This window comes from Haliotis cracherodii, unplaced genomic scaffold (assembly GCF_022045235.1).
Source record: "Haliotis cracherodii isolate W230 unplaced genomic scaffold, xgHalCrac1.p SCAF_16, whole genome shotgun sequence".
In the NCBI taxonomy this organism is placed as follows: domain Eukaryota; kingdom Metazoa; phylum Mollusca; class Gastropoda; order Lepetellida; family Haliotidae; genus Haliotis; species Haliotis cracherodii.
The window spans coordinates 27,687,338-27,704,020 of NW_027266271.1; the positions used below are offsets into that span (position 1 = coordinate 27,687,338).

Here is a 16,683-nt window from a genome sequence, read left to right on the forward strand (position 1 = left end):
CATTGGAGCCAACCATGTTGATCTCCTGATTCTCCCCTTCTAATTCTGACACTGCAACTGTTTGGTGTGGTAAGGCTAACCGCTGGGGACACACTGGCAAGAGGTATTCCAAGTGATCTTTAGAGTTTGGACATTCTATATGTTGGGATACTCATTGGTTCTGAAAGAATTTTGGAATATTATACTGGATATCAGCCTGAATGATTTGAAGAATTACAAGAAGAAACCTGTCTTGATATTGTACGTTAAACCTTAGAATCAGGATCCTTGGTAAAGTCTTCACAATGATCTTGCCTATGATAATGCATTGTTGTTGGAAACTTTCATCAGGTATCAGAGAGACTTCCTTAAACTTTGATAAGTTGTTTATCACAATCAGACAATGTTTTTAAGAAATGTTGTCATTTAAGTGAACAAAACAGTAATTAAAGATGATTTGCATATGATAGTTGTTTTGTTGTTTAACATTATTCCAGCTGCTTGACAATGACCTGTAAAAAATTGACCCAGGACCCAACAAACCAGTGATTGATATAGGGGTATAATTACATGCTCTGAACCAAGTCACTGAACCTGGCCACCCAATTCTCTTATGACCAGTGTTGGTTGCTAGAGACCAATTCTAACCCAGAATTCTCAAGAAACTAGCAAAAGAAATATGTACTACAGTACATTTCACTTTAATATGATTTAAAGTTTTGACCAGAACTCTCCTACAAATCATATGAAGAATTGATAACCGTATTGGATGTAATAAGCGCCCAGGGCCCTCTCAAAACTAGAAATAGGGGGCTCTTATTAGAATATTATTTTGGTGAAAAAACAGAGTTGAAAGATAAATTTTGTGGTTTATGCTGACAACCTGAAATGTTTATATTCGACAGATATATTTTTCCAGAATTTAATTGCCAATAATAAAGGGTGCATATAACACACGAGTGCGTATTATATGCGGATAGGGGTCGGAAGGGGTGCTAATTGAGATTGTTCACTGGCCAATATACAGTAAAATACGGTTATAATGAACACGCTTTTAACGAACTGACGGATATAACAAACTAACTTTTTAGTCCTGACTATTTGCTGTTGTTTTGCTGTATATATGCTTATAACGAACTACAGTTATAAAAATGATAGTCCCTTTGAGTTCGTTATAACCGTAGTTTACTGTATTAGCAAATCTCGCCCTGGGCGCTTATTAGAGTGTGGTGCTTATTACGTTAAATACGGTACTCACATCAGGAATGTGAAAAATATTTTTTCAAGTGATTTTTTGATACTTGTTAAAATCTGTGAGATATGTGAGCTCTAAAAGTTTAAATGAGGCAGTTGTACAGGTGTGTGGAGATACTTGAAGTTTGTGACGATGAGAGTCTAAGGGATGTGATCCTCACTCAGAACACTCCACTGTCACTGACTCAAAACGCAGCAGGTCTGTGAGGAGATCCAGTAATGGTCAATGAACCAATACTGCAGCATTTTAAGGGGGAAGAGAAGCAACAAGTGTGGGAAGTGGAAATTTGTGATCAATTTGCCGATGTTGTTAATTAACTGTAGCTGATCATGCTGATGTGAGTGTGATGAAGCCACTGACTTGATTTGTGCTGCACCGTGTCACATAGTTCAGGGAGATCAATATGTCATATTTGACAGTAAAGATGCAATCCTTGTCAGCAGTTAGCATCCTAGTCAAGTGGAGAAGCCCTTTTTTAGAGGTGTGATAATTTTAGCAGAGAGCAAATATCATATTAAGCAGCATTTACAGTAAAAAATAGTTCAATTATCCTTTATTTTTTCACAGTCCCTCTGAAGTTAATTCCTTGGCTGTTGGAATATGTAACATATCTTTCACTCTTCAACCAACTTCCCAGGAGCAATAACAGTGACCAAAGTGATATATATGTGTCTTTGTATGTCATCATACTCTAAAGACACTAATTGTTGTCATGCTATCAATCACATGGTGCCAAGCCCACTCTAAAGACACTGATTCTTGGCCATGCTATCAACCACATGGTGCCAGACTCTGAAGACACTGATTGTTGCCCATGCTGTCTACCACATGGTGCCACTCCCAGACTCTGTACCACATGGTGCCACACCCTGACTTTGTTCCACATGGTGCCACACCCAGACTCTGTACCACATGGTGCCAAGCCCAGACTCTGAAGACACTGATTGTTGCCCATGCTATCTACCACATGGTGCCACACCCAGACTCTGTTCCACATGGTGCCACACCCAGACTCTGAAGACACTGATTGTTGCCTATGCTATCTACCACATGGTGCCAAGCCCAGACTCTGGAGACGCTGATTGTTGCCCATTCTATCTATCACATGGTGCCAAACCCAGACTCTGTTCAACATGGTGCCACACCCAGACTCTGTACCACATGGTGCCAAGCCCAGACTCTGTTCGACATGGTGCCACACCCAGACTCTGTACCACATGGTGCCAAGCCCAGACTCTGAAGACACTGATTGTTGCCCATGCTATCATCCACATGGTGCCAAGCCAAGACTCTGAAGACACTGATTGTTGCCCATGCTGTCATCCACATGGTGCCAAGCCCAGACTCTGAAGACACTGATTGTTGCCCATGCTATCATCCACATGGTGCCAAGCCCAGACTTTGATGACCCTGATTGTTGCCCATGCTGTCTACCACATGGTGCCAAGCCCAGACTCTGAAGACACTGATTGTTGCCCATGCTATCTACCAAATGGTGCCAAGCACAGACTCTGAAGACACTGATTGTTGCCCATGCTGTCATCCACATGGTGCCAAGCCCAGACTCTGAAGACACTGATTGTTGCCCATGCTGTCATCCACATGGTGCCAAGCCCAGACTCTGAAGACACTGATTGTTGTCCATGCTGTCTACCACATGGTGCCAAGCCCTGACTCTGAAGACACTGATTGTTGCCCATGCTATCATCCACATGGTGCCAAGCCCGGACTCTGAAGACACTGATTGTTGCCCATGCTATCATCCACATGGTGCCAAGCCCAGACTCTGAAGACACTGATTGTTGCCCATGCTATCATCCACATGGTGCCAAGCCCATTCTGTCTACCACATCGTGCCAAGCACAGACTCTGAAGACACTGATTGTTGTCCATGCTATCTACCAAATGGTGCCAAGCACAGACTCTGAAGACACTGATTGTTGCCCATGCTATCATCCACATGGTGCCAAGCACAGACTTTGAAGACACTGATTGTTGCCCATGCTATCATCCACATGGTGCCATGCCCAGACTCTGAAGACACTGATTGTTGCCCATGCTATCATCCACATGGTGCCAAGCCCATTCTGTCTACCACATCGTGCCAAGCACAGACTCTGAAGACACTGATTGTTGCCCATGCTATCTACCAAATGGTGCCAAGCACAGACTCTGAAGACACTGATTGTTGCCCATGCTATCATCCACATGGTGCCAAGCCCAGACTCTGAAGACACTGATTGTTGCCCATGCTGTCATCCACATGGTGCCAAGCCCAGACTCTGAAGACACTGATTGTTGCCCATGCTATCATCCACATGGTGCCAAGCCCATTCTGTCTACCACATCGTGCCAAGCACAGACTCTGAAGACACTGATTGTTGCCCATGCTATCTACCAAATGGTGCCAAGCCCAGACTCTGAAGACACTGATTGTTGCCCATGCTATCATCCACATGGTGCCAAGCCCAGACTCTGAAGACACTGATTGTTGCCCATGCTATCATCCACATGGTGCCAAGCCCAGACTCTGAAGACACTGATTGTTGCCCATGCTATCATCCACATGGTGCCAAGCCCATTCTGTCTACCACATCGTGCCAAGCACAGACTCTGAAGACACTGATTGTTGTCCATGCTATCTACCAAATGGTGCCAAGCACAGACTCTCAAGACACTGATTGTTGCCCATGCTATCATCCACATGGTGCCAAGCCCAGACTCTGAAGACACTGATTGTTGCCCATGCTGTCATCCACATGGTGCCAAGCACAGACTCTGAAGACACTGATTGTTGCCCATGCTATCATCCACATGGTGCCAAGCCCAGACTCTGAAGACACTGATTGTTGCCCATGCTATCTACCACATGGTGCCAGGCCCAGACTCTGAAGACGCTGATTGTTGCCCATGCTATCATCCACATGGTGCCACACCCAGACTCTGAAGACACTGATTGTTGCCCATGCTGTCATCCACATGGTGCCAAGCCCAGACTCTGAAGACACTGATTGTTGCCCATGCTGTCATCCACATGGTGCCAAGCACAGACTCTGAAGACACTGATTGTTGCCCATGCTGTCTACCACATGGTGCCACACCCAGACTCTGAAGACACTGATTGTTGCCCATGCTATCATCCACATGGTGCCAAGCCCATTCTGTCTACCACATCGTGCCAAGCACAGACTCTGAAGACACTGATTGTTGCCCATGCTATCTACCAAATGGTGCCAAGCACAGACTCTGAAGACACTGATTGTTGCCCATGCTGTCATCCACATGGTGCCAAGCACCGACTTTGAAGACACTGATTGTTGCCCATGCTATCATCCACATGGTGCCAAGCCCAGACTCTGAAGACACTGATTGTTGCCCATGCTATCATCCACATGGTGCCAAGCCCATTCTGTCTACCACATCGTGCCAAGCACAGACTCTGAAGACACTGATTGTTGTCCATGCTATCTACCAAATGGTGCCAAGCACAGACTCTGAAGACACTGATTGTTGCCCATGCTATCATCCACATGGTGCCAAGCCCAGACTCTGAAGACACTGATTGTTGCCCATGCTGTCATCCACATGGTGCCAAGCCCAGACTCTGAAGACACTGATTGTTGCCCATGCTATCATCCACATGGTGCCAAGCCCATTCTGTCTACCACATCGTGCCAAGCACAGACTCTGAAGACACTGATTGTTGCCCATGCTATCTACTAAATGGTGCCAAGCACAGACTCTGAAGACACTGATTGTTGCCCATGCTATCATCCACATGGTGCCAAGCACAGACTTTGAAGACACTGATTGTTGCCCATGCTATCATCCACATGGTGCCAAGCCCAGACTCTGAAGACACTGATTGTTGCCCATGCTATCTACCAAATGGTGCCAAGCACAGACTCTGAAGACACTGATTGTTGCCCATGCTATCATCCACATGGTGCCAAGCCCAGACTCTGAAGACACTGATTGTTGCCCATGCTATCATCCACATGGTGCCAAGCCCATTCTGTCTACCACATCGTGCCAAGCACAGACTCTGAAGACACTGATTGTTGTCCATGCTATCTACCAAATGGTGCCAAGCACAGACTCTCAAGACACTGATTGTTGCCCATGCTATCATCCACATGGTGCCAAGCCCAGACTCTGAAGACACTGATTGTTGCCCATGCTGTCATCCACATGGTGCCAAGCCCAGACTCTGAAGACACTGATTGTTGCCCATGCTATCATCCACATGGTGCCAAGCCCAGACTCTGAAGACACTGATTGTTGCCCATGCTATCTACCACATGGTGCCAGGCCCAGACTCTGAAGACACTGATTGTTGCCCATGCTGTCATCCACATGGTGCCAAGTCCAGACTCTGAAGACACTGATTGTTGCCCATGCTGTCATCCACATGGTGCCAAGCCCAGACTCTGAAGACACTGATTGTTGCCCATGCTGTCATCCACATGGTGCCAAGCCCAGACTCTGAAGACACTGATTGTTGCCCATGCTGTCATCCACATGGTGCCAAGCACAGACTCTGAAGACACTGATTGTTGCCCATGCTGTCATCCACATGGTGCCAAGCACAGACTCTGAAGACACTGATTGTTGCCCATGCTGTCATCCACATGGTGCCAAGCCCAGACTCTGAAGACACTGATTGTTGCCCATGCTGTCATCCACATGGTGCCAAGCACAGACTCTGAAGACACTGATTGTTGCCCATGCTGTCATCCACATGGTGCCAAGCCCAGACTCTGCCGCCATGTGATAAAGCAGAAAGTTTGCTGGAACATTCACTCACTTGTTCTGCCTCCACTGTAACTCTCTGGAGGATGTGTTGATATAAGTGCATGTTGAATTGTGAACATGTACAACATTAGTTTTCAATTCAATTACCCAGTTGTATCTTCACAATGTTCTGGAATAATCAGAAACATTGTGGTCATGCAAGAATAACCATGCTAAGCATTGAATTCTCAAGAGGATGATTTTGAATAGGTTTCCTCTGCTTTTGTTGGTAACATGTACAGGGTCAAAATGTGAGTGTGCTGACAGTGTTTTCTGAAGTGGTCTTTGAACTGGAAACTTCATGAGTATTGCTTTTTTATATTTGTGAACAGCATAACCTTTGAAATAATAAGATTCATGATTTTATGGACATACATTTTATGTATGTTAATTATGCTGTTTGTGATAAAACACAATTATGGTTTACCACTTTCAAGGGAGATTGTCTGTTCGATTGTGAGGAACAGAAGAACCATGTTTGGTATGTGGTCCTGTGTCCAGCGGCTGGTCACAAAAAAATCCAAATTAAACAACGTTAGTCGCGGAGAGTCGGTGGATGGTGACGTGTTTGGCAGCTTGGCTCCAGAGAGTTTCTAGGACAACTTTTCATAGCATGTGAAGACTCCCCAACTCTGCAGCCTTTAGCATTACCCAGATTGTCAGAAGGGCTGTATTCCTGGTAGCAAACCCGGGTACTCTCCCAATGTCAGTCAACAGATTCGGAGGTACCAAACCTAAGGCACCGAGAACAATAGGGAGTCAGACAACTTGGGACTTGGTATGCAAGCGTGACATTTCGAAAGCGAGGTCCGCATATATGATTATTATTATGATTATTATTTTTATTTTTGTTGTTACTTTATATGTAAATGTAATGATGTAATTAAGTCATCTGAAGGTTGTATGTGAGGTAAATATGATATATTCCTGAAAGCTGATCAAGGACATGATTTTGTATGAACTTATTGTCAAGATGATCCAGATTTCAACATGTGTCTTTCATGTTAAATATGGCAGGTTGTATTTGTCTGAAATGACTTTTTCATTTCATCCAAAAATATTTTGACTTATTTTTCAGTTTTGATAATTTATTTACTGACGGAACATCACTACTATTCCTGTTTTGTGTTTTTATATTTAACCTCCACTTCATCACTGATCTGGGGGCATGGATGACCCTGTAATCTGAAGGGCTGCAATTTGCTGTGACATCCCCCAGGCGTGCCAGATAGCACCTTGTGGGTTCAAATTGCAGATTGCCTGCAATTATAATCCTGGGTTTGTCAGCGCCACACCCATGCTAGTCAGTTTCACAAAAGCAGTTACTGTCAAGGACCTGCATTATGTCGGGCGTTTCTCTATATTAATCAGAGATGATACAATATGACTTCACTAACATTCAGAGAGGTGTGTGGCACAACTCACTCACTCACACACCTGCTCAAATGAGTCAACTTTTTCCACATCTCTTCTGAAACAACCCACTGAGACTGTGATGGAGCAGGTTTGGTAAATCAAAGAAGAGATTTGGTAAAAACATGTTTGTAGAATTCAGATCCGAATCTGAACATGGCCACCACAGCAGCCATATTTGAAATAAACTTAGTCATTTTCAGGTTGTTTTGCTGATGTCATAATTGTTTATGTGAATTGATTAATTCATTTAAAATTAGGATGAAGTTGCAGATCAAGAGATGAAGCAACTGATAATAAAGTGCATGTGCACCAATACAGTTAATCCTGAAACGTCACTGGGCACATTGTCCTAATGAAAACTGTCAAGCTTCAATAAGCTTGCATCATTTGAAATGTTTCCAGTTGAAGCTAAGGCAGTTTTGATGGCATAAATAGCCACCACGGTGTTTTTCTAAGAAAATGCCAATAGGATCAAATTCCAGAAAGACTACCAGGAATCTAAAATCAATTGGGATGTGATTAATTCAACTAGTCCAACTTCAAACTTTTGAACGGATCCAAATAAGTTATTTGGGGGCAGTTGGTGAAAACTTTATGACATTGGGTTGGTAATTATGCATTCTGTCTATGAAATGGAATTCAACTTAGTGTACAAAAAATATTTAATGATCCTCAACTCCAACTCCATATGTTTCAGATGTTCGAAGAATTGTGTGTCTCATGGCAACCATGGCAACAGGGACATTGACAATACCCACAAGACAGGCAGGTAGGAGTTGAAGGAGAAATTACTGAATGATAGAATTACTGTCTTCGTGTTCTTGAATAACCAAAATATGGATGGTGTGAAATGTCTTCCACTACTTGCATTTCAGCTAGCATTCACACAGTTTTAGGGAAGGCAGACTTGCCAATTTCAGGTTGGATTAGCCAAGAGAGTGGAAATAATATTGCAACACTGTAGCTTCCTCTTAATATCATACAGTAGTGGAGCATTAAGTCTTAAAGGGACATGAAGCATGCTTGCCTTCCAGGTTAGCCTTGCGGTTACAGCATTCAACCGTTACCCCGAATAGATGGGTTTAACTCCACACGTGGGTACAGTGTGTGAGGGGTGATGGGTTAGCCTAGCGGTTACAGCGTTCAACCGTTACCCTGAATACACAGGTTCAACTTCCCACATGGGTACAGTGTGTGAGGGGTGATGGGTTAGCCTAGCGGTTACAGCGTTCAACCATTACCCCGAATAGATGGGTTTAACTCCCCACGTGGGTACAGTGTGTGAGGGGTGATGGGTTAGTTAGCAGTTACAGCGTTCAACCGTTACCCTGAATACACAGGGTCAATGCCCCACATGGGTACAGCTAGCGTGTGAGGGGTGATTGGTTAGTCTAGCTGTTACAGCATTCAATCATCACACCGAATACACGGGTTCAACTCCCCACATAGGTACAGTGAGTGATGGGTTAGCCTAGCGGTTACAGCGTTCAATCATCACACCGAGTGTGTGACGGGTGATGGGTTAGCCTAGCGGTTACAGCATTCAATCATCACCCCGAATACACAGGTTCAACTCCCCACAAGGGTACAGTGTGTGAGGGGTGATGGGTTAGCCTAGCGGTTACAGCATTCAATCATCACCCCGAATACACGGGTTAAACTCCCCATATGGGTACAATGTGTGAAGCCAATTTGTGTTCTCCTCAGTAATATTGCTAAAAGCAGCATAAAACCGAACCTCAGTCACTCATTTCCCTAATGTAGTACAACATGTTAGGGTAGCTAGGGTAGCCTAGTAGGTCAAGCAGTCGTTCATCAGTCCCAATTCCTGGGTTCGATTTCCACATGGTTACAATATCTGATGCAAGTTCTTGGCATGACCCCTTTGTATGATTACTGTAATGTATCACAGAGCAACTCTTCCTTTGAAGATCCAGGTTAGAATTGGTCATCAGCAACCTATGCATGTTTGTCATTGGAGATGATTAAATGATCGGGTGGTCAGACTCGCTGACTTGGTCATATGATGTCAATCACTTGATTGTCTGGTCAAGAGTCAATTACTTACATATTAATTGACCATTATCATACAGCTTGAGTATTGCTGAAGTGTGGTATTACAAAACAAAAAAACACACAAGTATAACTGCACACACTCACTGCACCCATCAGGATGACAGAGCACCATTACACATTCAGTGGAAACCCAAACCTATTTATTGTCATTTGGCTTTATTGTTGTTGGCCGTGTCAAAGAAAATCAGCATACCAAAACGTTTTTTGACCTTTTTCAGTTAGGTGGGGCCATTAATCAGTAAGGAAGGTTGTTAATTTGAATCAAACCACTTTATTTTGAGCGCATGTAATTGAAGCCGTATTTTTCTCAGTGGTTAAAAAAAATAGGTATTGTCAGGTATTTGTTGATGGAAGCTGAGCACCAGCTGTGGGAAGGGAGAACTATTGATGTTGAACATTGCCACTGTAAACTGAGGCATGGCATTACCATCATGGATGTTGGCTAACCCTTTGTAATAAATGATGGTGCCTTTATAATTAAGTAGCTATCTGATCATGAATTTAACAAGCTGAATCAATTGTGGACATCTTCGTTCCTGACTCACAAGATGCATGAAATATTCATTCATTGATTGGAATCAAAGAATAGGTGTAAACATGGTCTGGCATGCTCATTTGGAAAACATGTTTGTAAGTTTTTGGAATGTCAGCAGACTTATCAAGACTTCCTCCAGAAGAGGAAGCTATTTTGGTAGCTCGGCATGCTTTCTATATTAACATTGAGCTTGTGCATCCGACTATTACCATGCCGCATTGGTAGCATGCGATGACACAAACAGGGCTGGCAAATTCCAGCCTTATTTTCTCTTCCTGCTTCACATACGCTATCACTCTCTGTGACAGAAGTATGAAGATGCAACTTGTGCAGTATTTGTTGTGACAGATGCTATTTATTTTGGGCAAGGTAGAAATCTGGATTCCCCTGGCCCCCATCTTGTGTCTGATGACCCCCATCTTGTGTCTGGTGTCCCCTTGACCCCCATCTTGTGTCTGGTGACCCCCATCTTGTGTCTGGTAACCCCCATCTTGTGTCTGGTGTCCTCCATCTTGTGTCTGTTGTCCCCTTGACCCCCATCTTGTGCCTGGTGTCCCCTTGACCCCCATCTTGTGTCTGGTAACCCCCATCTTGTGCCTGGTGTCCCCCATCTTGTGTCTGTTGTCCCCTTGACCCCCATCTTGTGTCTGGTGTCCCCCTGACCCCCATCTTGTGTCTGGTGTCCCCCTGACCCCCATCTTGTGCCTGGTGTCCCCTTGACCCCCATCTTGTGTCTGGTGCCCCCCTGACCCCCATCTTGTGTCTGGTGTCCCCCTGACCCCCATCTTGTGTCTGGTGTCCCCTTGACCCCCATCTTGTGTCTGGTGACCCCCTGACCCCCATCTTGTGTCTGGTGTCCCCCTGACCCCAATCTTGTGTCTGGTGCCCCCCTGACCCCCATCTTGTGTCTGGTGTCCCCCTGACCCCATCTTGTGCCTTGGGTCCCCCTGACCCCCATCTTGTGTCTGGTGTCCCCTTGACCCCCATCTTGTCTGGTGTCCCCCTGACCCCCATCTTGTGTCTGGTGTCGTCCCCTTGACCCCCATCTTGTGTCTGGTGTCCTCTTGACCCCCATCTTGTGTCTGGTGCCCCCCTGACTCCCATCTTGTGTCTGGTGACCCCCTGACCCCCATCTTGTGTCTGGTGTCCCCTTGACCCCCATCTTGTGTCTGGTGTCCCCTTGACCCCCATCTTGTGTCTGGTGTCCCCCTGACCCCCATCTTGTGTCTGGTGACCCCCTGACCCCCATCTTGTGTCTGGTGTCCCCTTGACCCCCATCTTGTGTCTGGTGACCCCTTGACCCCCATCTTGTGTCTGGTGTCCCCCTGACCCCCATCTTGTGTCTGGTGTCCCCCTGACCCCCATCTTGTGTCTGGTGACCCCCTGACCCCCATCTTGTGTCTGGTGTCCCCTTGACCCCCATCTTGTGTCTGGTGTCCCCTTGACCCCCATCTTGTGTCTGGTGACCCCCTGACCCCCATCTTGTGTCTGGTGACCCCCTGACCCCCATCTTGTGTCTGGTGTCCCCTTGACCCCCATCTTGTGTCTGGTGACCCCTTGACCCCCATCTTGTGTCTGGTGTCCCCCTGACCCCCATCTTGTGTCTGGTGTCCCCCTGACCCCCATCTTGTGTCTGGTGCCCCCTTGACCCCCATCTTGTGTCTGGTGTCCCCTTGACCCCCATCTTGTGTCTGGTGACCCCCTGACCCCCATCTTGTGTCTGGTGTCCCCCTGACCCCCATCTTGTGTCTGGTGTCCCCTTGACCCCCATCTTGTGTCTGGTGTCCCCTTGACCCCCATCTTGTGTCTGGTGACCCCCTGACCCCCATCTTGTGTCTGGTGACCCCCTGACCCCCATCTTGTGTCTGGTGTCCCCTTGACCCCCATCTTGTGTCTGGTGACCCCTTGACCCCCATCTTGTGTCTGGTGTCCCCTTGACCCCCATCTTGTGTCTGGTGTCCCCTTGACCCCCATCTTGTGTCTGGTGACCCCCTGACCCCCATCTTGTGTCTGGTGACCCCCTGACCCCCATCTTGTATCTGGTGTCCCCCTGACCCCCATCTTGTGTCTGGTGACCCCTTGACCCCCATCTTGTGTCTGGTGTCCCCTTGACCCCCATCTTGTGTCTGGTGACCCCCTGACCCCCATCTTGTGTCTGGTGTCCCCCTGACCCCCATCTTGTGTCTGGTGTCCCCTTGACACCCATCTTGTGTCTGGTGTCCCCTTGACCCCCATCTTGTGTCTGGTGACCCCCTGACCCCCATCTTGTGTCTGGTGACCCCCTGACCCCCATCTTGTGTCTGGTGTCCCCCTGACCCCCATCTTGTGTCTGGTGACCCCTTGACCCCCATCTTGTGTCTGGTGTCCCCTTGACCCCCATCTTGTGTCTGGTGACCCCCTGACCCCCATCTTGTGTCTGGTGTCCCCCTGACCCCCATCTTGTGTCTGGTGTCCCCTTGACCCCCATCTTGTGTCTGGTGTCCCCTTGACCCCCATCTTGTGTCTGGTGACCCCCTGACCCCCATCTTGTGTCTGGTGACCCCCTGACCCCCATCTTGTGTCTGGTGTCCCCTTGACCCCCATCTTGTGTCTGGTGACCCCTTGACCCCCATCTTGTGTCTGGTGTCCCCCTGACCCCCATCTTGTGTCTAGTGTCCCCCTTGACCCCCATCTTGTGTCTGGTGACCCCATCTTGTGTCTGGTGTCCCCTTGACCCCCATCTTGTGTCTGGTGTCCCCCTGACCCCCATCTTGTGTCTGGTGCCCCCCTGACCCCCATCTTGTGCCTGGTGTCCCCCTGACCCCCATCTTGTGTCTGGTGTCCCCCTGACCCCCATCTTGTGTCTGGTGTCCCCCTGACCCCCATCTTGTGTCTGGTGTCCCCTTGACCCCCATCTTGTGTCTGGTGTCCCCCTGACCCCCATCTTGTGTCTGGTGTCCCCCTGACCCCCATCTTGTGTCTGGTGCCCCCTTGACCCCCATCTTGTGTCTGGTGTCCCCTTGACCCCCATCTTGTGTCTGGTGTCCCCCTGACCCCCATCTTGTGTCTGGTGACCCCCATCTTGTGTCTGGTGACCCCCATCTTGTGTCTGGTGACCCCCATCTTGTGTCTGGTGTCCCCTTGACCCCCATCTTGTGTCCCCCAGACCCCCATCTTGTGTCTGGTGATCCCCATCTTGTGTCTGGTGACCCCCATCTTGTGTCTGGTGTCCCCCTGACCCCCATCTTGTGTCTGGTGTCCCCCTGATCCCCATCTTGTGTTTGGTGTCCCCCTGACCCCCTTTTTGTGTCTGGTGTCCCCCTGACCCCCATCTTGTGTCTGGTGTCCCCCAGACCCCCATCTTGTGTCTGGTGTCCCCTTCACCCCCATCTTGTGTCTGGTGTCCCCCTGACCCCCATCTTGTGCCTTGGGTCCCCCTGACCCCCATCTTGTGTCTGGTGTCCCCTTGACCCCCATCTTGTGCCTGCTGTCCCCCATCTTGTGTCTGGTGTCCCCTTGACCCCCATCTTGTGTCTGGTGTCCCCTTCACCCCCATCTTGTGTCTGGTGACCCCCATCTTGTGTCTGGTGACCCCAGTCTGGTGTCCCCCATCTTGTGTCTGGTGTCCCCTTGACCCCCATCTTGTGTCTGGTGTCCCCTTGACCCCCATCTTGTGTCTGGTGACCCCAGTCTGGTGTCCCCCATCTTGTGTCTGGTGTCCCCTTGACCCCATGTTGTAAATATATATATGTTGCTGACTGCTGTGAAGATTCACGTTCATATGCTGTGTAAAGCATCATTGTAAGGATATGATCATGTCCACTACAGCAGCCAAAAGTCATCAAGTTTAAGAAACATAAACCATACACCTTGTTGCAGATATGCCTCCATGGTGTAGTTTATCATGCTCTTACTATAACAGGTCAGGACAAAACAATACGTCTTTACACTACACATGGGGGTATTGCAATATTAAGACCTTGTGCTTTATTGGAGCTGTGTTTAAATGAAAACTGTAATGACATGTGACGTAAATTGAAAATCCTCGAACATGGCCAACTGACGGGCTCTTCCACATAAGGCGGGATAAAGTGCAGTCGACACCTTTGATCTTTTAGCAAACTTCTAAGAAAGATGCATAATCCTAATGCCTCCGTGGTGCAGTTACTCTTGGAGAGCAGAGCGGAAGGTCTGACCACAATACCAAAACATAGACTGGTTGTTAGCCTGCCTGGTGCTGAGCATTAATGGCACCAAAACAAGGACTGGTCAGCTTGGAGTCAGTATAACGTGTCTAAGTGGGATACCATTTTAAACTGGGGCATGGTATCTCAGTGCTATCTCTAGCACTATAAAACCATCATTAGTCCGGACTAGTACAAGCAGTCACACACACGAGTGAAATAATCCTGAACAAGACGTTATGTCCAATTTTTTGGCACATTGTTTACTTCTCCCTTGAGCCGGATGGTAGACTAAGTTGATACTTCAGGCTAGGTGTATGTTTCTGACCAATGGGTCCAATATGTCTTCGAACAACATCATTCTACTTTAAGGGTTTAAAAGAATTGTTTTAAACATGAAATATCTAACTTTTCTGTGACAATATAAGAAAAATCTCTGAATCATTTTCGGATGTTGCAAAAAATAGTTTTGGATGGCACTAGTATATATTCCTGACCAAAGGGGTAATATATTCTTCAAGCATCATAATAGTAACTTAAGGGTTTCAAAAGGATTGTTTTAAAAATTTCTTTTCTTGATAAAAAAAATGGAAATTTTTCATGGATGATCCGGAAACTAGTCAAGTGATTGATCAAGTTTGTTGAAATCATCTTTGTCTATTTGCAAAAATTTTTTTGTATTCTGAGGCCAGGGTGACTGCAGCTCTGTGATGGATTACCTTATGTTACTGAGTGACAGTTGTCTGTAACAAAAACAAAATAACACTAATGTAAAAAGTTCAAGAAAATATTATTTTAGTTTTTTATGTACTAGTAACTAAGTAATTTACAGACATGCTGGCAGCATGTGTATATGCTTCTTCAACATTTCATGGACTATCGATGTCCTTGGGGGGAGAATTTGTCATCGTGAGAACTAATATAAAATAGTATTCCTTAGCCCATTTACTAAACCAAAACTGTTTCACTTCATATTTAACACACTGACAATGTTAACAGAAGTAACATACTTGTTATTGCAGGATATTACAGCGATGGCCCACCTCCCTGAGGAAGGTGGGCTATGTTGAAAGAATGACAAAGACGCAACAGTGGATTTAATGGCCGAGGGTGTGGAGGTTCTAAAGGGCTACCCCAATTTAGCAATGGAATAAATAGTATTTATGTGGCGACTTGAGTCGCCAAACATATTTGTTAATATATAATTAATGGTAAGGCCCAAATGGCGGAAATGTCACAACCCGACCACAGCTGCGGGTCTAAATGGGAGCGAACGCCGCCAGGCCAAATTTAATTGTTAATAAATACTTAATGCTACGGCCCAAATGACGGAAACGACGCAACCCGACCACAGCTGCGGGTCTAAATGGGAGCGAACGCCGCCAGGCCAAATTTAATTGTTAATATATACTTAATGCTACGGCCCAAATGACGGAAACGACGCAACCCGACCAACGCTGCGGGTCTAAATGGGAGCGAACGCCGCCAGGCCCAGCTATGTGGCAACTTGCGTTGCCAAATATAATTGTTACTAGATTCCCGAGTGAAAACCCGGGAAAGACTGGGTTCCAACTGGTAAGAAGGTAACCCAGTCTGGGTTCCCGCTGGAAAGCAGGTAACCGGAAACCCTAATTAGTATATATATCAATATAAATTATGATGATATAGGAGGTAGCCCAGAAGAACCACGCCACTCCACGACTTGTTTTATTCACATTGTCAAGATATGTACAATATTAGAGAGATATATAATTAGATATGTACAATTTGTTGTGCCTGGTACCTGTCATAGACAATAAAATTGATGTACAATGGAAATGAGATAGATGGAGGCAAACAGGGCGGGCGGGTGGGAAAGCGGAGAGCGACAATGCGATGTTCCACGGATTGACAGCTGTGCGAAAGTGAAGAGTAGAGACGGTTACGTAATGAAAAAATAAAACAGTGATTACGTCACCACGAGATGGTTACGTAACTTCCGAAGACACGCGCGTGCTATGACGTAGCAGGAAGTAAGTAAAATTGTAAACATAAGATGATATACCTGCAATAAAAACATTTAGTCGCTAGTACTAAATGTAATTATTGCAGGATATTACAGCGATGGCCCACCTCCCTGAGGAAGGTGGGCTATGTTGAAAGAATGACAAAGACGCAACAGTGGATTTAATGGCCGAGGGTGTGGAGGTTCTAAAGGGCTACCCCAATTTAGCAATGGAATAAATAGTATTTATGTGGCGACTTGAGTCGCCAAACATATTTGTTAATATATAATTAATGGTAAGGCCCAAATGGCGGAAATGTCACAACCCGACCACAGCTGCGGGTCTAAATGGGAGCGAACGCCGCCAGGCCAAATTTAATTGTTAATAAATACTTAATGCTACGGCCCAAATGACGGAAACGACGCAACCCGACCACAGCTGCGGGTCTAAATGGGAGCGAACGCCGCCAGGCCAAATTTA

General features: G+C 46.5%; 1 protein-coding gene across 4 annotated transcripts in view; it reads left to right on the forward strand.

Moving 5' to 3' along the window:
- Nucleotides 1–16,683, forward strand: part of LOC139464043 (thrombospondin type-1 domain-containing protein 7A-like) — a 402,501-nt gene that overhangs the window by 64,693 nt on the left and 321,125 nt on the right. For all 4 annotated transcript variants that reach the window (XM_071245564.1, XM_071245563.1, XM_071245558.1 and 1 more), the window contains exon 2: nucleotides 8,142–8,213. The gene's annotated coding sequence lies outside the window, so the exon portion shown is untranslated. The remainder of the gene's footprint in view (nucleotides 1–8,141; nucleotides 8,214–16,683) is intronic.